The sequence below is a fragment of the Choloepus didactylus genome, chromosome 10, assembly GCF_015220235.1.
Source record: "Choloepus didactylus isolate mChoDid1 chromosome 10, mChoDid1.pri, whole genome shotgun sequence".
Lineage (NCBI taxonomy): Eukaryota > Metazoa > Chordata > Mammalia > Pilosa > Megalonychidae > Choloepus > Choloepus didactylus.
In genome coordinates, this window is record NC_051316.1 from 16982056 (window position 1) to 17006313 (window position 24258).

The window sequence follows — 24258 nt, forward strand, 5'->3', positions numbered from 1 at the left end:
TTGGAAAATCAATTGCCTTGTACCTGGAAGTGCAGCAGTAGTGTGATTTCAAGTAAGTTGATTTGGCGGCTTAACAAAGACATCAAGGAACCAATTCCTGTCTATTTCTCTGCTCTGCTATCCACATGGTATAGTTATACAGAATACATTATGGAGTATTTGCCATTAAAAATGTCACTGAGAGAGACCATGTCACATCACAGAAAAAAATGCTCAAGATGATAGGAGAAAAACACACAGGGTAAAAGTGTATCTAAATATGATTAGATTTATTTTAAGCAAAACAAAAGTCTCCTTCAGAAAAGTGGAAGGAAAAGAACCAAAATGCCATCAAGGGTTACAGTTAAGTTTTCTTTGTTCTTTTTTCCACTTTTCAGTATTTTTGAAATTTCTTTAAGGACCTTCAATGAAAGAATTTTATTTTATAATCTAAAAAGAAAAAAACAAGAAGTGATTGGGATCTTTGAGTTCCTTGGGAAATTCTTATAGAGGAAGTGCTGCTTTGTTGTGGGTAGCAGAGTTCTTTTTGTATTGTTATGGCCTTGATTTAAAACTGAGTAACTCTCATTTCCATTTGCTGGATATTATCACTGTAATTAACCTGAGAGAATATATATGCCAATGGATAATTAAATTTTTAACTGATACAGATAAAAACCTCATTAACACCTTAATGTAACAGGATACTATTTATTCCAGGATTTCTCCACTGTAAAAAAATCTATTTTAAAATAGCTCAAACTTACAGGAAGTTGTAAAAACATACAAAACTCCCGTATTCTCTATAATGGTTTGCTCCATCAACCCTTATATCTGTCCCCACCCCCACACCCCCACCCCTCTCTTTCTCTCTCCCATCATTAAATCATTAGTACTTTTGGAACCATTGTGAGCAAGCTCTAGCCAGCTCTAAATATTACAACGTGCATTCCCCCAAACAAAGACAGTATGCATCTCTCCTAATCAAGAAAGCAACATTGATATAACATTAGCATCCAATCCACAGAAACCATTAAAGTCTTTCCAACTTTTCCAACACCATCTCTTTCTCCTTTCTGACCTGGGATTCCATCCAGGATCACACATTGCTTTTGGTTGTTATGCCTCTTCATTCTCCTTCAGTCTGGAACAGTGCCTTGTCTTTTCACGTCTTCTCATGTCCTTGACTGTTTTAGAGGGTATAAGGTATGATGTTTCCTCATCACAGACTCAGGCAATGCCTTCTTGATGAGTATGGTGCTGTGTTCTGTGCACACAACATTGACCCACCCCACCACTGGAGAGGGTCGCCTTGATCAGTCATTGGTGTTTGCTAGGTCTCTGCACTATAAAGTCACCATTTCCTCCTTTGTAATTGACTAGAATTTTGTGGAAGATACCCTGAGACCACAACTAACATCCTTTTCTCATCAAATTTCCACCCACCAGCTGCCGCATCCAGTAATGACTTCTGCCTGAATCACCAACATTATGATGATTTCCAAATGGAAACTTTCAAATCCTATCCTTTCTGTTACATGTATTAGCATTCTATTATAAGGAAGAGCTTTCCCTATTCCTCCATTTATTCCTTTATGTCAGTGTGGATTCGTGGGTACCTATTTCACCCAATCTGTGAGGTATTATTGATGACCAAACTCTTTAAAGTGTAAGTTAGAAAATTCCGCAGTTTATTGGCCCCAACTCCTATTCAAACCAATTTTATTTTCCTGCAGAAAAGAATACTAGAGAATTGGTCACCCATGATGTAAGATTGCTTTTATTTTTTATAATAAGAACAAAATCTGAGGGGTTTTCAGAGATTCCTTATGATGCAGTTGTATCTAAAGGACCCAAGTCTGGGATTGAAGAGGCCCCTAGAGGTCACATCTTGAACAATTTGAGCATCAAAATAAATTATGATAGTAACAGATTACAACACATTGTGTGTCATCTTAACAATAGGGTTTATTTTCTTGATTTCAATTGTTCTTTTTTTTTCTTAAGAAAATCAGGAAATAAGGAGCAAAGAACATACCTCTAGTTGTAATTTTAGAATTATTTACTCACTTGATTTCCAATGATCTTTGTTTAACAATCTTTTTCCAGTGTGCAGCTCATCTCCATTAAATTTTAAACTTGCCATAGTGTGGCAGCCCATGCCTGAGCAAAACAGGCCTGCAGATCTTGGTGCACAGCAAGGACCCAAGTCTGCATGACCTAGGAAAATAATATTTAACCTATAGTCTTTGTAAGCCAGTAAAGAGAAAAAGTATAAATTGACCTTAAAATGTAACTTTATGGGAAGCAGACAGGAGGTGAGAGACTCTTAGTCTCAAAAAAGAGCAAAATGTAATTGTTCAAGTGTTATTCTAGTCTTTTCTGTACCACGTCTCAGGTCAGAGTGACATGTTCTCACATCTATGCCCCCCCCTTAGGAATGCCTTTGTCTTAAACCCTTATAACTGGCTTGCTGTCCTCTTTGCATCGCACGGTCAACTTCCCTGTGAATGCGATGACTGCCCGGTCTGAGAGAGCCATTATGATCTTGCCACGATTTTGCACCCTGTAAGTAAGCCCTGAATAAAAGTTCATGTATCAGAAAATGCTCAGTGTCTTCTTTGGCCTCTGTACTGGCATAGCCTTCATGGGCTGCAACACATAAATGAAGGTGATAGCTTGTGCTTCCCTCCTGGTGCTAAGAGAATCCTGGGTCTCAAGCCACTCACATGTGCAGTGACTGATTAATTGCATAACATCTCCATCTGTTCAAATTGTCAAGAATTCTCCCAGGTAATGATTTTCATGAAATATGTCCAGGTACCATATATATTCCTCCAAACCCCAACTTCCCAGTATTTCTAGTAGCATGCTAAATACGTTCAAGTTATCTTACTACAAGTTATGTTCTGAGGTTTAACAGAAACTATCACACATTATATTCAATATTCAGAGCCCAGGCTGCCTGTTGACTCTGGGAACTACTCTTGGTTGAGCTCTGTCTGCAAACCCATTTGCCATGCCCACATGCAAGACATGGGGCATCTCATCATGTGTGAAATAGCTGTTTCTCTCATCTCACCATAACTCTCAATTTACTTTGATGTCAGCATGACAACAACCACTTCCTGTATTTGCCTCCAAGGGCTTTGTGGGGCCATTTGTTCTCTGGCCTTCTGGAAATCTATGGGGCATGCAATTGCCATTAGATGCTTCCTCATTTCAGTTGGTGTCCTCACATTCTGAGTCATTTCCAAGACTGGAAGAGGAGGGATTTCTTCCCAGGTTTTGAGATGGGCATTATTTCCTTTCTCTTTTTCGACCTGGGAGAGAAGTCAGTTCCTATACCAGGTTCCCCTAATGATTCTTCTATCTTTGGTCCTGCAACTCTGGTTATTTATGCTTTTGGATGGAAACTGACACTGAGTTGCTGTCTGAGCAAGCTATTGTCTCTCACCTCCAAACTTGCACTTCTCTACTCTGCAGCATGATTCTGGGACTGGGGCTCTGCATTCAAGGGAGGCTGCAAGCTGGTGGAGGGAGATGAAACATTTCCCTTGCTGCCTGCATCCTGTTTCTCTAAGAGTCACCCAGCAATGCTTTTTTACCTTTCTGCAGCAGCAGTTGAATCAATTCACATGTTTCCCAACACTTACAAACCAGTTTAGTCTCACCCACTCACCCACCAGAGTCACCTCTCCTGAGGTCTGGGTCCCATTTGAATAATTGCAGCCCCTTCCTTTTGTTCTCCACAGCCCTGAGGGTGACATCTGCTTCCTTGCAGTGCTCACCTCTCACCTCCTTGATGTCTTTGTTGTTCCCTTTTCACCCTTTGAAGTATCTTGTTAGCAACTTTATACCAAGTTATTTCTTCACATGAAATGCTGTCTGCTTGAGCAACTGGTATGGATTCTGCTTCTCTGACGGATTCTCAGTCTCACTTTCCCAGGCTGCATGTCATCTAAATCTCATCTAATTGAGAGGGGAAAGGAGGGGGAACTGAGATTCAAGATCCTTAAAGCGTTGACTCTTTGCTCACTCCAATCCCATTGGTTGGGGAGGAGGGGAATGTGAGATAAAGAACATCGGTTCTCAGAAAGAAGGAAAAAGTAAAAACTTGAAATTCAAGTCCCTGTAATAATCCCTGTTGCTTGTAGATCTTCTCTACCTGCATTTTCCCAGTTTATGATTCCCAAAATCTTTATCTCCAACCAAAACCAGAGCTGCAACTTTAACCCATGCCCAACAGCTTCTCTATCTGAATATCCTGCAAGTTCTTCAAAGCAGCTATGTACTCCCAGGTGGGCTGTGTCTCTGTAAGTTCTTCCCCAATTCCCACCCAGCCATTCCAATGGCACAGTGGGACGCTATGGGTCAATGGGTCCTCTTATTTCCAGCCTCTGAACATCAGCATGGAGGTCAGTTTTCCACAGGCCTTTACCGTCCTCCACAAGGCCCAATAAAACAGGGCTCCCCCTGATTCCTGGGCCACTGGGCTCCTCTTTCCAAACCATCAGTCATGCTGCCACCTCGCAATCTGACAATGGCACCGCCAAGCCAGAATCCCTCCATGGTTCCCCTCAACAGTGGAATGTAATCATGCTTGTGGCTACTGTGTTCCTGACTTGGAGTCATCTTTCTGTCTTGGTTTCCTAGAGTTGCTATAACAAAAACAAGCCAAATGGCTGAAAACAGCATAAATTTATTGTCTTTCAGTTCTGGAGGCTAGAGATTTGAAATCAAGCTGTCAGCCGGGCCACATTCCCTGTGAAGTCTGTAGGGAAGAATCTGTTTCATGCCTCTCTTCCGGATTCCAGCAGCGGTTTGCCAACAATTCCAAGTGTTCTCAGCTTCAGTCAACACACAGCATTCTCCCCTCTTCTCTCTGTTTGTTTCCAAATTCTTCCTCTAAGGACACCAATCATATTGGAATAGGGCTCACCCTAATACAGAACAACCTCATTTCAACTAATAACATCTTCAAAAATCCAAATAGGGTCACATTCATGGAACTTGGGATTAAGACTTGAACATATCTTTTTGGAAGTCACAATTAAACTCACAACACTTTCTGTATATCTATGCACTTAGACAGGCATCATTTGATGGTTATGAGAGGGCAGACTCTGAGACCAGACTTACCTGGAGGCAAGTTCCCACCCTCCTTTAATTAGATGTCAGCCTCTGGTTAGTTACTTACCAGCTGTGGGCCTCCATCTTTACGGCAGAAATGAGGACTAGGCTTATCTCAAATAGCTTTGTGAGGATTAGCTAAAATCTTTCATTTACAGCACTTCCTGGTGGCTGTGAGGTAATGGCTACCACTGTCTCTAGGAATGTCACTCTACTTAAGAGATACCTGTACCTGGTGAGCTAGGGACTATCTCTCAGGTGCTAAGATGGTTGTCTGCCTCCTAAAGAAAAGCTGAGTAGTAGGTCTTGGTGCCACTTTTTGTTGAAGGGATTGAGAAAGAAAGGAAGGAATCAGCAAGTAAGGGAAGGACATAGAAAAAAATTAAATATTACATGAGACATTTCCATGCAATTGGAAAGAACTCTACAGTCATGTCTAAAACATAGCACTTAGGGAGAGTAGAGAAATAAAGAATCATCAGAGGGAGATGTACCAGATTCTGTAATAAAGACCCAAAGAACCTCCCACAAGACTGGAAATTATTTCATATAAAGATCAATAAATCAAACCATTATCTTTCTCAGGAGCACTTTGCAATAACCAAATCAAACCAAACCAAAACACATAAATTGTAAGACAGGAAGAACAAAAGGGAAATAGAGCAAAAATAGTGGTTTATATATGTTGGTGCAATGAATATTGGTTACATAGTGGGTTTGAGATGATTAGGACAACAGGAGCTGCAGTGCATTGTATTAATCGGAGTTTTTTAGGAAACAGTACAACAGGATTTTAAGGAGTTGGCTTATGTGATTTTCGGGGCTGGCAAGTCTGATTTTGTATGCAGGACAGCAAACTGGAAATTCTAGTAAGAGTTGTTGAATCTTAAGTCTAAAATCCACAGGGGAGACCAGCAAGCTGGAAACTTAGAGAGGAAAGGAGGGTGTTATCTTGAGGCAGAATTTCTTCTCCTGAAAACCACAGTCCTTGCTCCTAAGGCCCTCAACTGATTGGATGTGATCCACCCAAATTACCAAGGGTAATTGCCTTTCAACTCATTGTGGACACTGACTCCATCTACACTATACCTTCACAGCAACACCTAGGCCAGTGTTTGACCAAACAACTGGACTCCATAACCTAGCCAAGATGACACATAGAATTAACCATCACACACATGGTGTGTAGCCAAGAGAAAGCCGTGATTTCTTCATCTATGTTTTTAAGCCCCCACAATTATCTTTGTTCACTGGTGACCTTGGATCCAAGAGGCCAGATTCTTCGACAGAATCTTACGGACAGAATCTTATGGACAGAAACATGAAAGTGGTATATTTGAAAAATTATGAACTGCTGACATGGAGTTGATGTTAGTAGGCCATTTCTGGACCTCCTGCTTTTAGTTTTACCAATAAATATGCCCTCAACATTGTCTTGTAGAAACCATAAAAGGAGCTATCTGCAGACAAATACTGTGGCAAGACGTGACTGAACGTGAAGTGAGAGTGGACAAATTTAAGCTGCTCTCTCACCTGAAATTGCTCTTTTGTAAAAGCAGCAAGCACATCAAATCTCCTATTTTGGAGAGAATAGAAGAATGAAGGAAAAGTAAAAAAAGGGAAATAGTATGTTAAAAGTCACCAGCTGTCCTTGCTTACCAGCCATTGATCAGACAATTGACACTATTACATCCGAATGACCCTTTCTCTTATTAAAAAGTTGGTTCCAGACCTGGCTTGGAATTTCCATCATTCAAGCCATTATCCATTGTGCCAGCAAATTAATCAATTGTGCTGACTTTCACTTTTTGTTCCCGAGCCTAATTTGGAAGGTATAAAAACATAATAGTGCTGGGAATCCCTCATTAGTCACCCCCATGCAGCCCTCGTCCCATGAAACATATTTGGATGGAAACAAAAATCATCCACACAGAATGCTGTTTGTTCATTGTTGATGGCCAACAGCCCCTTTTTACTCACGGTTCAATTGGGGACCCACACAGCTGGTTCATTCTCTCCTTCTTGCCATGTCTACTGGGAGTCCAATAGCATGTGTCCCATCATCAAAGCAACCATGGGTGGACCCCAAGTAATGGGCAATTTATTTAGCATTTTATGGGGAAGGAGAAAAGAGGGTTTATCTTGAAGACCACACAGCAAAAGGTAATTGAAATACACACAATCAATAGGTCTGTTCTCCTTCCCCATTGTTCCTTTCCTACACCTGGCTCCCTCACTATACATCTTCTCCTGGGCAATTTAGTCCTAGGTCCAATCCACCATAACCTTCACGGTGAGCAGTGGTCCAGCTAACGTCTACCATGGCCTTTAGGAATGCCCCCCTCCCCATTCCCAGATAGCTTCCCCAAAATATTCATCTAACAATACAAAGAGCATCAGGAGTGGGAGAAGATGGGGAACTACATCTGCAAATATAAGACTTTATCTATTCATTTTATGCACATAGGCAATACTCCTTGATTTTCAATTGCCATATTGTCTTGGAGACTCTGTAGCTTTTTCCCACACATAAGAAAATAGGCCAAAATGGCTTTTGCATAATTGTCCTTTTTTATTCCTTTTCCATTTCTATTCCTTTTTTTCTCACTTCTATTCCTTTTTTTCTCACTACTGCTTTTATCCCTCAGTTCTTCCCTGTCTCAATCCAATTCACGCAATTTCCATCTGTCCTCATTTCTTCTCTTTCTTGGGCCACGTTCAAGATTAGGTCCCATTGTGACTTGTCTAGCAATTTTGTCCTTGAGCCAACCCAGCTTCAGCCCATGAGTTATACAGTAATTACTCAACAGCTAAAGGCAGCTCATGAGATTTTACCACCAAATATCTGGGGAGGTGCTGACATTACTCATTGCTCAGCATTTGAATAAAATGGAGTGCTGAAATGAAGTGAATCCCCTCTCCATTTGATTTAGAAAACCATCCAAAGATTTACCACATCCGACTGTTAACCATCAGGACAATTATGGGAGGAGTAAGTGGGTCCTGTTCCACTGTTGCCAGTCTACTAGGGGAGAAGCTGGGCTAAGGGATCTATGCATGGGAAGATACTCCTTCTCGCTGTGACCCTTGCCTAAGGAGGGTTGTGGACCAGCCACCATTCCTCTTAGCACTGAAATTCCGCATTAAAAAGAAGTCATATCTCCTCCCCTCTGTGAACTCCTAACCAGTATGGAAACATCCAGTGCTTTTTATTCTCAAATGTGTATTAGTCATCTAAAGAATGATTGCTCTAGTTATTGATTAACAGCTGCTGATGTTACCAAAAAAGAGACACAACTGTCTTACGATATAGTCTTGCCAGAAATTTGAACCTGAAGGAGATATAGCCTCTAAAGCTAACTATTAAATTCCAGAAAATAGATGGAACAGAGGAATATGATAAATGAAAACAATGGTATGCAAAATCTAAAAGAAAGCAGAACCTCATGGTGGGGAACTCCATAGGGAAAAGTGAACTATTTATTCAACAAATAATATGCAGGGAAAGAGAGACACAGAGAGAGAGACAGAGAGAGAGACAGAGAGAGAGAGAGAGAGAAGAGAGAAACATCTAGATTGCCAATGTAAGAACCTTATTTGGATTTTGATTCAACAAACTACAGGAGCCGCACTGATGGGATGTTTGCAAAAATCTGAACACTGACTTTATTGACAATACCAAGGAATAGTTGATTATTAAGTTTTGTGGGTGTGATAATGGTATTGTGCTTACGTCTTGACCTTTTAGAGAATATGTACTGAAACGCTTACAGATAAAATGCTAGGAGGTCTGGGATTGGCTCCAAAAAAAGCTGGGATGGGGGAGGAGCTGGAGAAGGAGGAAGGAGAATAGCCAAGGGCTGAAAATTGTTAAGGCTAAATGATGGTGAAAACAGGATTGTCAGATAAAAAAAGTAATTTTTTATAAGTATGTTCCATTGATATTATACTTTTATACTAGCAAGTTACTCTTCATTTACCTGAAATTCAAATTTAAATGGGTACCCTACATTTTTATTTGTTAACTCTGGCAATTTGAGGTGCAAAGCAGTTCATTATATTGTTCTCTCTACTTTTTTATATATTTAAAGTAAAAGGAAGGAGGGTGTCTTAGTTTACCAGGCTGTTAAGACAAATAATGTGCACTGGGATGGCTTCAACATCAGGAATTTATTGGCTCAAGGTTTTGAGGCTAAGAGAAGTCCAAAATTAAGACATTGTCAAGGTTTGTTTTCACCTGGAGTGTGTACTGTTCTCGTGCTGGCTGCTGGCCATTGTTGGGGTTCCTTGGCTTGTATCTCTGTCCCCCATCATCTGCTCTTCCAGTTTCTGCTGACTTCTGGCTTCTCCCTGTGGCCTTCTCCTACTTCAGGTTGTGGCTCTGGGTTTCTTCTCTTTAAAAGCCTCCCAGGGATCTGGATTAACGATCACCCTCATTCAATTGGGCCACACCATAACTAAAAAATAGCATCCCCCAGTGGTCCTATTTGCAATGGGTTCACATCCACAGGAATACAGATTAAGATTAAGACCATGTCTTTGCTGGGGAACATAATTCAACCTACCACCGAAGGTGGGGGGGGGAAATGCCTCTTTCAACCCATCACCTGCAGAGATTCTGAAGCATGGTCATGATTGTCCTCTGGTGTTTGGGACAGATAGAGTTAGAAATGTGAATTTTTAATGAGTACACCAGTGAATTCTGATGCAGCCAGTGTTTCACTCACTCTTGGAGGATGCTGGCTGAGTGAGACAGACAGGGGTCTGTGACTCTGACCTTGAGACCCAGCTCTGTGGCTCTTGGACAAGTTCCTTATCAACTCTGAGTCCCTCCATGGGAATAATAATGAAAATAATGGCTATGTCATGAGGTTCTTATGAGGAGTAAATGAGATTATATTTTCTAAACTCTAAAACAGAATTTAAATGGTAAATGGTTATCGGTGAATATGAAAAATGAAATTTATCATTGCTATTTCCTAAAGCATAGTTTGGGACATAATATTTGCTTCCCAAAACTAAGTATAGGCAAAACCCCAAAAAGTAAATTATCAATATCAAAAAGAAAAAGGACTATGGCTAGGCAAGATGTTTCAAACAAGAACCAAAGTCAATGCTTACCATTTTGGAAGACCAAAGAAGACAGCCTGAATGAGTTTAAAAAAAAAAAAAAGTTTTAAACTAAAAGCTCTCATTATCTGTTATAACTGTCATCATCAGTAGGTAGGAATCATTTTAATAGACAGGTTGCATTTCTACAGGAGTTCCTGAAACTGTTTTAGAGTAGAATGAACATGGTCTTTGGAATTTTGTTTGCACTGCCTTGCAGATCTGATTTTCAAAGTCTAAGTATTACACTTCATCCCATTGCCCAGGATCTCTAAACAAGGGAGTCCATTGAGCTTAAAAGGAGGAAACTCTTCTTCTAATTCTAGAATTCTGTTACTTTCTAAAGTCAGATTCTCTCTAGGTCTCAGTTTCCCTGTGTGTAAATTGGAGATGAAATAATGGTCATTTGACTAAAAATGCCATGGTGGGTACTGGTTGTTGGTTCTGCCCTTCAATCATGGAAACCCACACTTAGCCTGTCAATCAAGAATGGGACATGGAGTGGGGCCCCTGCCATCCCTGACTCCCTGGGGAATTTAGCCTCCAGGAGCACTGTGGGAGCAGGCCATTCTCATGAAGACGGTGGGCTTGTTGACCATCAGAATGCTAAATTCTGGTTCTCAGTTTACTTGAGGTAATATGGCCTGGTGGGAAAGGTTTTTAAGGAAGCCTAATGACTAATGCTCTAAATTATATCAGATATTTGGAGGCACAAAATTGGGACTGCCCGCCTCCCATATTTTGCTCTTCTCTTTGTCTTTTATTCTTTCCCTTCATGATTAATCCTGATGTTCATTTTGATGGATTTCACTTTTACGAGAGATAGGGGATGCTGTGCAATTGGTCACTGAACTCTGGCTGTGTTCTTAAGACAGCGCCCTTAGCTGCGGAAACAGAGCACGTGTTGTTTTCGGCCAAATTGTTCAGACCTTCTCAAACCTGGATTTCAATTCCAGATGTGGCTCCTGAGAACTGGGTGATCTTGGTCAAATGTCCTATCTTCCTAAGATGCAGCTTCTTCCTCTGTGAAAGATGAATATTTCACTACCACGGTCAGGCAGGATTATTATCATAATTATGATTACTGACAATAACCTCAATGACCACCGTGTGAAGTGCTCCCTGGTTGCCGGGTCTATTCTATGTTGACTCCTGAGACTTACCCGGCTTGCTCTAGGAGCTCCAGATGGTAGCTTCCCATTCTTCTCTTTTCTTTTTCCTTCCCCAAGGAGAGTGAGAAAATATGGCTGGGGAACGCTGTGGATCCACTGAAAGGGAACACTCCTGTGTTTTCACTTCTTGAGGTTGGAATACAATCTGATTTACACACACACACACACAATTGTGCACATGTGCACATGTGCACATGCACACACACACACAACTTCCACCAATCCACAGTTCCTTCCCAATGCTTCTCCTGGGCATGACGTCAGAACATCATAAGCACAGCCTCCTCATGGCTGACATGAAGACAAGGCCTGTGAAGGTCTCCTGGGGTCCCTGCCCAGCCACTTCTGGAAACCAGATCCCTGATCTCTGGACCTGTGCTCTTCCTTTCCAGCTTCTCACCAACTCAGCTTGGCAGGCTGGATATCTTAGAGGGAATTTTAAGGACAGGAAACAACTGTCCATCCGGTTGAACTTGTCTGCTGTCTTTTTTGGCTGCTCCTCACTCTACCTTCCGGTCTGAGATTTTTGCCTCCTGGGATTTCTTTTCTGTGCTCCATATTTTCTGCACAGTGACCTAGATTTCATGATGTCAGGCTTAGAGAGCTCTCAAACTCTCTGGAGGAGAAACAGAAGGAAAAAACACGCAAGGAGCCTGGGATTTGTTGTCTAGAGAAATTAAAGGACAATCTTTCTAAAACCCTGAGAGGAAGTGGGGAGAGAAGAGAGTAGTAGAGAGACTAAAATAGGAAGCTGGAAAATAACTGCACACTGTCATGAAGAAAGGGGAGGAGGGAGCTTGAAGGAAAATTGATGATATGAAATTCAGTACTTTGGATATTATGAAGCAGGGAATACACTGCACGGTTAGTCTTTCCCAAAATTTTCCAGGAAAAAGAAAAGGAAAAGGAAAAAGAAGTGCATAAGAATAATCTATCAAAGTAGGGGTTTTCTTTCTGTACAATTATAATAAAAATTATTTATTGAATCAAAAAACTCCAAAGATTTTCCTTGATGTTTTGTCCTTCTCCTTGTACCCCTCCCCAATTTACCCACCCCATGGATGTTACTGAGATGGGATCATTCATTTCTTTCTGACAAATCTTGCAGAGTATCGATGCTATATTTGAGACAGTCTGCACGCCAGGAGTCCATGCACTAGCCCTGTTCATCCAAACACCTTCCCTTCCTATTTTTGCTTTTTTTTTTTTTATGCCCTCCCAAAGACTCTCATTGCTTGTCTACTTCTTTTTTGTGAAGAATGAGATGTTCCCAGTTTTTGAAACTTCTGTCAGTCTTATCTTAGAGGCAACTGTGTGCTTTTTCATGTGAAGTTATCCCACAGTTAGCGCCCATGACGTCTGCCCATGGAAGACAAAATGAGTACAATATAAAGCAGGGGTAAAATTGAAAATGCAATACATTTGTGCATGCCCCACACGTAAAACTGAGAATGAATTTTCATGCTTATAATTTCTATCCATCTATGAATCTATCTATCTATCTATCTATCTATCTATCTATATCTATCTATCTTAGTGTTCTGGTAGTCTAGGAGTGCAGTCAAAATAATAGCCATGCTTTCAAAGCCATACATAGGATGTGTGAATTCTCACTTGCTTTGTCCTTCATGTCCCTCCTTTGTCCTGTCAGTCGTTCAGCTGCTGCAGTCCCTCCTCTTTCACACCAGGTGAAGGCAGCCCAGGTGAAATTCAGCCTCAGCCCATCTCCCTCAACATGGAACAGCATCGTTGGGGCATTGATCGGCACAACCAGGACTCATTAGGAAACTGCTCCCCATACATAGCACCAGAGGTCTGCACAGGAGATGAGTCTCTCCCCTCTTTTAGTAAGTGAACTTCCACTTTTCTGCTTCTTGATCTCCTGAATGCTTTGGAGTAAAGGGAGATGAGAGGAAATGCAGTCTTTTACTCTGCATTAAAAATTGCCCCAAGCCTGTGTCTACATCCCGAGTTCTGGCCTCTCGCCTTACTCCCCATACAACATGAGCTTCACCACCAGCTCCACCACCTTCTCCACCAACTACCGATCCCTGGGCTTGGTCCAGTTGCACAGCCACCGGGTCCAGCCGGCCAGCAGCATGGCCAGCATCTATGCGGGCGCCGAGGGCTCAGGCTCCCGGATCTCTGTGTCCTGCTCCTCTAGCTCCCGGGGCAGCTGTGGGTCCAGGGGCTGGCCAGCGGGGTGGCTGGGGGTCTGGTGGGAATGGGGGGCATCCAGGGTGAGAAGGAGACCGTGTCATTTCCTTAACATAAACAAATGAGTTGTTTACATTAAGTAAGATGAGACACTTGTTCTTGACATAAAGGAAATTCAAAGTCTAATATATGTCATGTCTTAAATGCAACTATAATTTTAAAAACGCATATCCCACAGATAAAGCCATATTATTCACCTATCAGGTAGCAAAAGTTCACAGAGTCTGACTTTTCTCAAACATTTTCTGGCAGTGTCCATTTTATCTATACATAGTGTTGTCATCTCTGATATTGAGAGTTTTGGTGATAGAGCATTTCTTTAAAGAATTCCTAAAATTCATTTCTTAAAAGAATTTTTAAAATATCAGATACTCTTTTTTTTTAACCAACTTTTCTACTTCTCTATCTCTATCCTTTATTTTTTTTATCTTCATTTTGTTGAGATATATTCACATACCACGCAGTCATATAAAACAAATCATACATTTGATTGTTCACAGTACCATTACATAATTGTACATTCATCACCTAAATCAATCCCTGACACCTTCATTAGCACACACACAAAAATAACAAGAATAATAATTAGAGTGAAAAAGAGCAATTGAAGTAAAAAAGAACACTGGGTACCTTTGTCTGTTTGTTTCCTTCCCCTATTTTTCGACTCATCCATCCATAAACTAGACAAAGTGCAGTGTGGTCCTTATGGCTTTCCCAATCCCATTGTCACCCCTCATAAGCTACATTTTTTTACAACTGTCTTCGAGATTCATGGGTTCTGGGTTGTAGTTTGATACTTTCAGGTATCCACCACCAGCTACCCCAATTCTTTAGAACCTAAAAAGGGTTGTCTAAAGTGTGCGTAAGAGTGCCCACCAGAGTGACCTCTCGGCTCCTTTTGGAATTTCTCTGCTACTGAAGCTTATTTCATTTCCTTTCACATCCCTCTTTTGGTCAAGAAGTTGTTCTCCATCCCACGATGCCAGGTCTACATTTATCCCGGGAGTCATATTCCACGTTGCCAGGGAGATTCACTCCCCTGGGTGTCTGATCCCACGTAGGGGGGAGGGCAGTGATTTCACCTTTCAAGTTGGCTTAGCTAGAGAGAGAGGGCCACATCTGAGCAACAAAGAGGAATTTGGGAGGAGGCTCTTAGGCACAATTATAGGGAGGCCTAGCCTCTCCTTTGCAGCAACCGTCTTCCCAAGTGTAAAACCTATGGTAGAGGGCTCAACCCATCAAACCACCAGTCCCCTATGTCTGTGGTCATGTTAGCAACCATGGAGGGTGGGGTAGGCGAATACCCCTGCATTCTCCACAGGCTCCTCAAGGGGGCACTACATATTTTTTTCCTTGTTTTTTTTTTTTGTTTGTTTGTTTGTTTTTAACCTTTTTTTTCCTTTTTAAATCAACTGTATGGAAAAAAAATTAAAAAAAAAAACATACAGTAAAAGAACATTTCAAGGAGACCATAACAAGGGAGTAAGAAAAAGACAACTAACCTAAGATAACTGCTTTACTTCCAACCTGTTCCTACTTTACCCCAAGAAAGTTACATAATATAGCAACATTTCTGTGAACTTGCTCCTACTATATCCATCAGAAATTAACAGACCATAGTCATTCCTCGGCATCCCCAGAACGTTAAATGGCATATCTGTTCTTCTTGGATTATTGTTCCCCCTTCCTTAACTGCTCTCTATTGCTAGTTCCCCTACATTCTACATTATAAACAATTTGTTTTACATTTTTCAAAGTTCACATTAGTGGTAGCATATAATATTTCTCTTTTTGTGCCTGGCTTATTTCGCTCAGCATTATGTCTTCAAGGTTCATCCATGTTGTCATATGTTTCTCGAGGTCGTTCCTTCTTACTGCCGTGTAGTATTCCATCGTGTGTATATACCACATTTTATTTATCCACTCATCTGTTGAAGGACATTTGGGTTGTTTCCATCTCTTGGCAATTGTGAATAATGCTGCTATGAACATTGGCGTGCAGATATCTGTTCGTGTCACTGCTTTCCGATCTTCCGGGTATATACCGAGAAGTGCAATCGCTGGATCGAATGGTAGCTCTATATCTAGTTTTCTAAGGAACTGCCAGACTGACTTCCAGAGTGGCTGAACCATTATACAGTCCCACCAACAATGAATAAGAGTTCCAATTTCTCCACATCCCCTCCAGCATTTGTAGTTTCCTGTTTGTTTAATGGCAGCCACTCTAATCGGTGTTAGATGGTATCTCATTGTGGTCTTAATTTGCATCTCTCTAACAGCTAGTGAAGCTGAACATTTTTTCATGTGTTTCTTGGCCATTTGTATTTCCTCTTCAGAGAACTGTCTTTTCATATCTTTTGCCCATTTTATAATTGGGCTGTCTGTACTATTGTCATTGAGTTGTAGGATTTCTTTATATATGCAAGATATCAGTCTTTTGTCAGATACATGGTTTCCAAAAATTTTTTCCCATTGAGTTGGCTGCCTCTTTACCTTTTTGAGAAATTCCTTTGAGGTGCAGAAACTTCTAAGCTTGAGGAGTTCCCATTTATCTATTTTTTCTTTTGTTGCTTGAGCTTTGGGTGTAAAGTCTAGGAAGTGGCCGCCTAATACAAGGTCTTGAAGATGTTTTCCTACATTATCTTCTAGGAGTTTTATGGTACTTTCTTTTATATTAAGATCTTTCGTCCATTTTGAGTTAATTTTTGTGTAGTGTGTGAGGTAGGGGTCCGCTTTCATTCTTTTGGATATGGATATCCAACACTCCCAGCCCCATTTGTTGAATAGACCATTATGACTAAGTTCAGTGACTTTGGGGGCCTTATCAAAGATCAGTCGGCCATACATCTGAGGGTATATCTCTGAATTCTCAATTCGATTCCATTGATCTGTATGTCTATCTTTGTGCCAGTACCATGCTGTTTTGACAACTGTGGCTTGATAATAAGCTTCAAAGTCAGGCAGTGTAAGTCCTCCCACTTCGTTTTTCTTTTTAGAGTGTCTTTAGCAATTCGAGGCATCTTCCCTTTCCAAATAAATTTGATAACTAGCTTTTCCAAGTCTGCAAAGTAGGTTGTTGGAATTTTGATAGGGATTGCATTGAATCTGTAGATGAGTTTGGGTAGAATTGACATCTTCGTGACATTTAGCCTTCCTATCCATGATCATGGAATATTTTTCCATCTTTTAATGTCCCCTTCTGTTTCTTTTAGTAGAGTTATGTAGTTTTCTTTGTATAGGTCTTTTACATCTTTGGTTAAGTTTGTTCCTAGGTATTTGATTTTTTTAGTTGCTACTGAAAATGGTATCTTTTTCTTGAGTGTCTCTTCAGTTTGTTCATTTCTAGCATATAGAAACATTACTGACTTATGTGCATTAATCTTGTATCCCGCTACTTTGCTGAATTTGTTTATTAGCTCTAGTAGATGTATCATCGATTTCTCAGGGTTTTCCAGATATAAGATCATATCTTCTGCAAACAGTGACAGTTTTACTTCTTCTTTTCCAATTTGGATGCCTTTATTTCTTTGTCTTGCCGGATTGCCCCGGCTAGCACTTCCAGTACAATGTTGAATAACAGTGGTGACAGCGGGCATCCTTGTCTTGTTCCTGATCTTAGAGGAAAGGCTTTCAGTCTCTCACCATTGAGTACTATGCTGGCTGTGGGTTTTTCATATACGCTCTTTATCATATTGAGGAAGTTTCCTTCAATTCCTACCTTTTGAAGTGTTTTTATCAAAAATGGATGTTGGATTTTGTCAAATGCTTTTTCAGCATCTATTGAGATGATCATTTGATTTTTCCCTTTTGAATTTTTAATGTGTTGTAATACATTGATTGATTTTCTTATGTTGAACCATCCTTGCATACCTGGAATGAACCCCACTTGGTCATGGTGCATGATTTTTTTAATGTGTCTTTGGATTCGATTTGCAACTATTTTGTTGAAGATTTTTGCATCTATATTCATTAGGGAGATTGACCGGTAGTTTTCCATTTTTGTAGCAACTTTGCCTGGTTTCGGTATTAGATTGATGTTAGCTTCATAAAATGAGTTAGGTAGTGTTCCATTTTCTTCAATGTTTTGAAAGAGTTTGAGTAAGATTGGTGTCAGTTCTTTCTGGAAAGTTTGGTAGAATTCCCCTGTGAAGCCATCTGGCCCTGGGCATTTATTTGTGGGAAGATTTTTGATTACTGATTGGATCTCTTTGCTTGTGATGGGTTGATTGAGGTCTTCTATTTCTTCTCTGGTCAGTCTAGGTTGTTCATATGTTTCCAGGAAATTGTCCATTTCCTCTACATTATCCAGTTTGTTGCCATACAGTTGTTCATAGTATCCTCTTATAATTTTTTTTAAATTTCTTCAGGATCTGCAGTTGTGTCACCTTTTTCATTCATTATTTTGTTTATATGGGTCTTCTCTCTTTTTTATTTTGTCAGTCTAGCTAGGGGCTTGTCAATCTTGTTGATCTTCTCAAAGAACCAACTTTTGGTGATATTTATCCTCTCTATTGTTTTTTTGTTCTCTATGTCATTTAGTTCTGCTTTAATCCTTGTTATTTCTTTTCTTCTACTTGGTTTAGGATTGGTTTGCTGTTCATTTTCTAGCTTCTTCAGTTGATCCATTAGTTCTTTGATTTTGGCTCTTTCTTCCTTTTTAATATATGCATTTAGTGCTATAAATTTCCCCCTCAGCACTGCTTTTGCTGCATCCCATAGATTTTGGTATGTTGTGTTCTCATTTTCATTCGTCTCTATATATTTAGCAATTTCTCTTGCTATTTCTTCTTTAACCCACTGATTGTTTAGGAGTGTGTTTTTTAACCTCCAGGTATTTGTGAATTTTGTAAGTCTCTGATGGTTATTGACTTCTAATTGTATTCCATTGTGGTCAGAGAATGTGCTTTGAATAATTTCAATCTTTTTAAATTTATTGAGCCTTGTTTTATGTCCCAGCATATGATCTATTCTGGAGAAAGTCCCGTGAGGACTAGAAAAGTATGTGTATCCTGGTGATTTGGGATGTAATGCTCTGTATATGTCTGTTAAATGTAATTCATTTATCAGAATGTTTAGGTTTTCAATTTCCTTATTGGTCCTCTGTCTGGTTGATCTATCTATAGGAGAGAGTGATGTGTTGAAGTCTCCCACAATTATTGTGGAAACATCAATTGCTTCCTTTAGTTTTGCCAGTGTTTGTCTCATGTATTTTGTGGCACCTTGATTGGGTGCATAGACATTTATGATTGTTATTTCTTTTTGTTGAATTGCCCCTTTTATTAGTATGTAGTGGCCTTCTTTGTCTCTCAAAACATCCCTGCATTTAAAGTCTATTTTATCTGAGATTAATATTGCTACACCTGCTTTCTTTTGGCTGTAGCTTGCATGAAATATTTTTTTCCATCCTTTCATTTTCAATTTCTTTGTGTCCCTGTGTCTAAGATGAGTCTCTTGTATGCAACATATTGATGGTTCATTTTGTTTGATCCATTCTGTGAATCTATATCTTTTAATTGGGGAGTTTAATCCATTTACATTCAACGTTATAACCATGAAGGCTTTCTTGAATCAGCTGTCTTATCCTTTGGTTTATGTTTGTCATATATATTTTTCCCCTCTCTCTATTAATATCCTTTATTGTAGCCATACCGAATCTCTTTAGTACTGAACCTTTCTCCAAGTCTCTCTGTCCTTTCTTTGTTTCTCTGTCTGTAGGGCTCCCTTTAGTATCTCCAGTAGGGCAGGTCTCTTGTTAGCAAATTCTCTCAGAATTTGTTTGTCTGTGAAAAATTTAAGCTCTCCCTCAAATTTGAAGGAGAGCTTTGGTGGATAAAGTATTCTTGGTTGGAAATTTTTCTCACTCAGAATTTTAAATATATTGTGCCACTGCCTTCTGGCATCCATGGTGGCTGCTGAGTAGTCACTACTTAGTCTTATGCTGTTTCCTTTGTATGTGGTGAATTGCTTTTCTCTTGCTGCTTTCAGAACTTGCTCCTTCTCTTCCGTGTTTGACAGTGTGATCAGAATATGTCTCGGAGTGGGTTTATTTGGATTTATTCTATTTGAAGTTCGCTGAGCATTAATGATTTGTGTATTTATGTTGTTTAGAAGATTTGGGAAGTTTTCCCCAACAATTTCTTTGAATACTCTTCCTAGACCTTTACCCTTTTCTTCCCCTTCTGGAACACCAATGAGTCTTACATTTGGATGTTTTATATCATCTATCATATCCCTGAGGTCCATTTCGATTTTTTCAATTTTTTTCCCCATTCTTTCTTTTATGCTTTCATTTTCCATTCTGTCATCTTCCAGGTCACTGATTCGTTGTTCAACTTCCTCTAGTCTTGTACTATGAGTGTCCAGAATCTTTTTAATTTTGTCAACAGTTTCTTTAATTTCCATAAGATCATCTATTTTTTTATTTAGTCTTGCAATGTCTTCTTTATGCTCTTCTAGGGTCTTCTTGATATCCTTTGTATCCCATACTATGGTCTCTTTGTTCATCTTTAGCTCTTTGAGTAGCTGCTCTAGGTGCTGTGTCTCTTCTGATCTTTTGATTTGGGTGCTTGGGCTTGGGTTATCCATATTGTCTGGTTTTTTCATATGCTTTATAATTTTCTGTTGTTTTTGGCCTCTTGGCATTTGCTGAACTTGATAGGGTTCTTTTAGGATTTGTAGACCAATTGAAGTCCTTATCTCTAATTTATCAGATCTACAGCTTCATGGAGTACACTTTCTCTAACTAACCAGCAGGTGGCGTCCACGAGCCACCAGTTCTCCACAAGCCAGTTCTCCCCTGCTTTGCCTTTGTGGTGAGTCGGGGAGTGAGTCTTGTGGGGTCCAGTTGGTGTGCCAAGCTTGCGTGTGTAGTTGGTGTTGCCCGCCCTGTATATGGGGCGTGTTTCTGGGCAGTCAGTGAGGGGGGGTGGCTCTAACAATCAAATTTCCCTGGTGATCCTGGAATTTTAAAGCTGCTGCAATAGTCTAATCCTTCAGTTCAGTCCTGCCACAGTTTGTCTCTGCCACTGACCCCCAAGTCCTTGGTATTGGTGTATGGCTCCTGAGACTTGCAAGTGGGTCCCTCTTCCAGGACGTGCACCCCCTGGTCCTCTGTTGAGGGATAACTGTGCTATGTCACAGGTGAGTGCCGTCCCCCTGGGTGGTTCTGGGCTGCTGGGCTGTGTAGGGAGGCTCCCAGTCTGCTGAAATGATGGCTGAATGGGGCTTTGTTAGTTCACACTGCTCCACCTTCCCAACTCTGGGACAATCAGCTGAGGGTGCAGGGAAGGCTAATGTCCATGCCCAGTTTTGTGGAGTGTGCCTGTGATTTGAAGCACTTCCGTCACACTGGATTGTGTGGGGCAGCTCTGGGCTATGAGGCTGGCGATGGGCAGGAGTGTTTCCTGTTCACCAGGGTGATGGCTGTGAGCGGACACCCCCCTTTTCTTGGGAAGTTGTGGTGTTTAGTGAATTTTCTCAGCCACTGGATTATTGCCTTTTGTCTCAGAGCTCTCTTAGTTCTGCTCTTGTCTTGACCTGCCCAAATTGCAATTCTTTGAAGCTTTCTGTATTGGGCTTCTTAGAGTAATTGTTTTAGAAAAAGAAAAAAGGATTAAAAAAAAAAAAAAAAGGGCCCTCCTCACAGATCTAATGGGTTATTGAAATGCTAAGAGACAAAGCAACCAGGGCCATTAAGGAAAGGTCCACAGGGCAGAGAGATCAGCTTTTCTTCGGGATTTGCATATGAGCCTGAGGGCCTGAGCTCTGCCCTTCCCCTTTCTATGTTCACCAGAACTCCAAAAATCCTCTGCTTTTATTTTGGAGTTTTTTGTGCTGTTTATTTTCTATGCCTGTCTCCTCTCTGCTGGGCTGGCTGTTCTCAGATTCTCTGGTGTCTGGTCTCAGTCTATCTATGGCTGGAGTTTGGATCAGTAGAATGAGTTTCTGATAAGGGCTGCCACTGCAGTTCTCCCTTCTCCTTCCTGGAGCTGACAGCGCCTCCTCCCACAGGACTGAGCCTGGCAGGGAGGGGCGTAGGTCCCCTGGCCACAAAAACTTACAGATTTTGCTGATCTCAGCAGTTCCACGTTTTCATGAGTGTTGTATGAAGTATGCCCAAAGTCAGATTGCTCTGTGGTGTCCAGTCCACGCAGTTCCTGGCTTCCTACCTACTTTCCTGGAGGAGTAACTAAAACATACAGCTCACCAGTCCGCCATCTTGCCCTGCCTCCTCATTATTCTTTTCTAATGATTTAAGGCTGCCTTTTGCACACAGGTTGCTCTAAGAAGTGCTTGACTCTTGTGGTGAATCAATGCTCCCACAGATACGGATTCCCGGCCTCCATCCTGCCCATCCCTAAAACCTCCCACCTTGGTGGGGGGGGGGGGGCAAATACACGTTACTTCATACAGTGCCCTTACAAACCCATGAGGTGCTATTATTAGCCCTGTTTCATGGCTGCACACACACATGCAGGCACGCATTTTATATCTGCATTTTTTCTAGCACTCGATCTTCCCTTGCAGCTGTCATCTCCTACCCTGCTCAGATGTCCTCGTCACTTTTCTCAAGCTCTGACACCCTGAGCCAGGTTATCCAGGCACAGATACCCTCCTCACCCTCACCATGCTTGAAGTTGGGACTGAAGTAGAGTGACATTTCAGACAGAAAATAGGAATTCAGCCATATCAGAATAAAACCCCACAAAAACCCCCAACCCTACTGATACAATATATGGTAAATAAATTTAAATATATGCTATGACTTTAACATTAAAAACCATAAAAGATAAGCATTTATTTGAAATTTTTTTGTGTGTGTTTTTCGCTTTTCTATTGCATAAATCATATTATTTAAAGAAAACAATTATAAGACTAGCTGGCTGTGGTAATTATTAGTAATTAATAATAGGACTAAATAAACAAATAATATATGTGAGAAAAATAGAGAGCTATTTTATGTTTCTTTCTGTCCTCTGATAGGGCAATTTATTTTAACTTTTTAAACTTTATTGGATATTTAAATGTTATGGGTTATGTCGTATATTCTCAGGATACATAAGTATAAGACTTTTTAAAAGGAGACTGTAAATACAATAGGACTTAATTAAACTGATAGTACCCATATTTAAAACAAAAATAGCCCTAACATGTTTCTTTCTGCTTCATGATACAGTAGGATATTTTTACTCTTTCTTTTATCTTCTCTAACAATAATTCTCTGAACTTCCTGCAGCCTTTAGGACATCCTTTTTTCTTCTATGCAGTGAATACTGTTGAACATAAAATTCACTTTGACTTGAAGCTCTGCTCTTATCATGGTCTTCTTTGAAGCTCACTCACTGTTGGACAAATTCACTTCTTTCCCACACTTGTCCACTTAGCTCCCTCCATCCTCAAGCCAGCTATGACACATCAAATCCTTCTCATACTTCAAATCTCTCTGATTTCCTCTTCTACATCATCTCTCCTGCTTTTACTTGTACATGTGATCACATCGGGCTCTCCTGGATAATCCAGATCACCTCTGTGGATTAATAACCTTAATTATTAATTATTAATTAATAACCTTAATTCCATCTGCAAAGACCCTTGGGCCATATTACCAGCTTAACACCAGGACAAGAAGATCATGGAGGCCAAAATTCTGCCTACTGCTGTGCACCCTCTGCCCCCATGATCCATGTCTCTCTGTCATGTAAAATACATTTATCCTATCCCAAGATCCCTAAAGGTCTCATCACACTGCCACATCAACTCAAAGTCAAAAGGCTCATGATTTAAATCCACTAAAGCAGTGCAAATGAGGCTCTGGGTATAACCCATCCCAAGGCACACTTCTCTCCATCTGTGGACCTGTGAAGCTAGAAAACAAGGTATGTGCTCCAAAAGTACAACATTGGGACAGGCATAAGATGACAGTAACAGACATTCTGGTTCTAAAAGGGGGGAAATGGGAGGGAAAAAGGAGTCATTGGTCCAAAGTAGTTTCAATATCCAGCTGGGAAAACTCCATTAGATTTTTAGGGTGTGAGAATACTCCTCAGTGGTTTCCATCGCTACCCTCCGTCCTCTCAGTTCTGACCAATGAACTCTTGGTTCTGCCAGGGGAAAAACAGCAACAGGAATTACAAAAAAAAAAAAAATGGTTAGCCTTGTTGGTCTGCCGCTTCCTATTTTTTTCTGATTTCTGACTGTCTCTTGTAACACCAGGCCTATTCCGCCTGTCCCAAGAGTGCTTTAGACTGACTCCAACTTTGAAGCTTCACCTCTGAGTCACACATTGCTATGGGAAATGTGAATCACCACCACGTATTTTCTGGAGGGGAAACTCACAGTATCTACCAGAATTTAAGAGCTGCAAATCTTTAATGAGCAATTTTTCTGCTGGGAGTTTATCCTAGAGGGATCCATGCAAAAAGACTCCAAGAATATGCATTTCAGCATTATTTGCAAATTTGCAACCATAGATGGCCAGAAACAGAGTAAATGTCCATAATGAATGGCTGCGTTAAACAAATGATGGCCCATTTGTACAACTACATGCTGTATAACTGCTAAAAGAAATGTGGTCAATACTTACATGCCAATATTGAAAGGACTCAGTGGATGTTTGCCTTTTTTGACTGCCCAAGATGAGAGTTCTTCC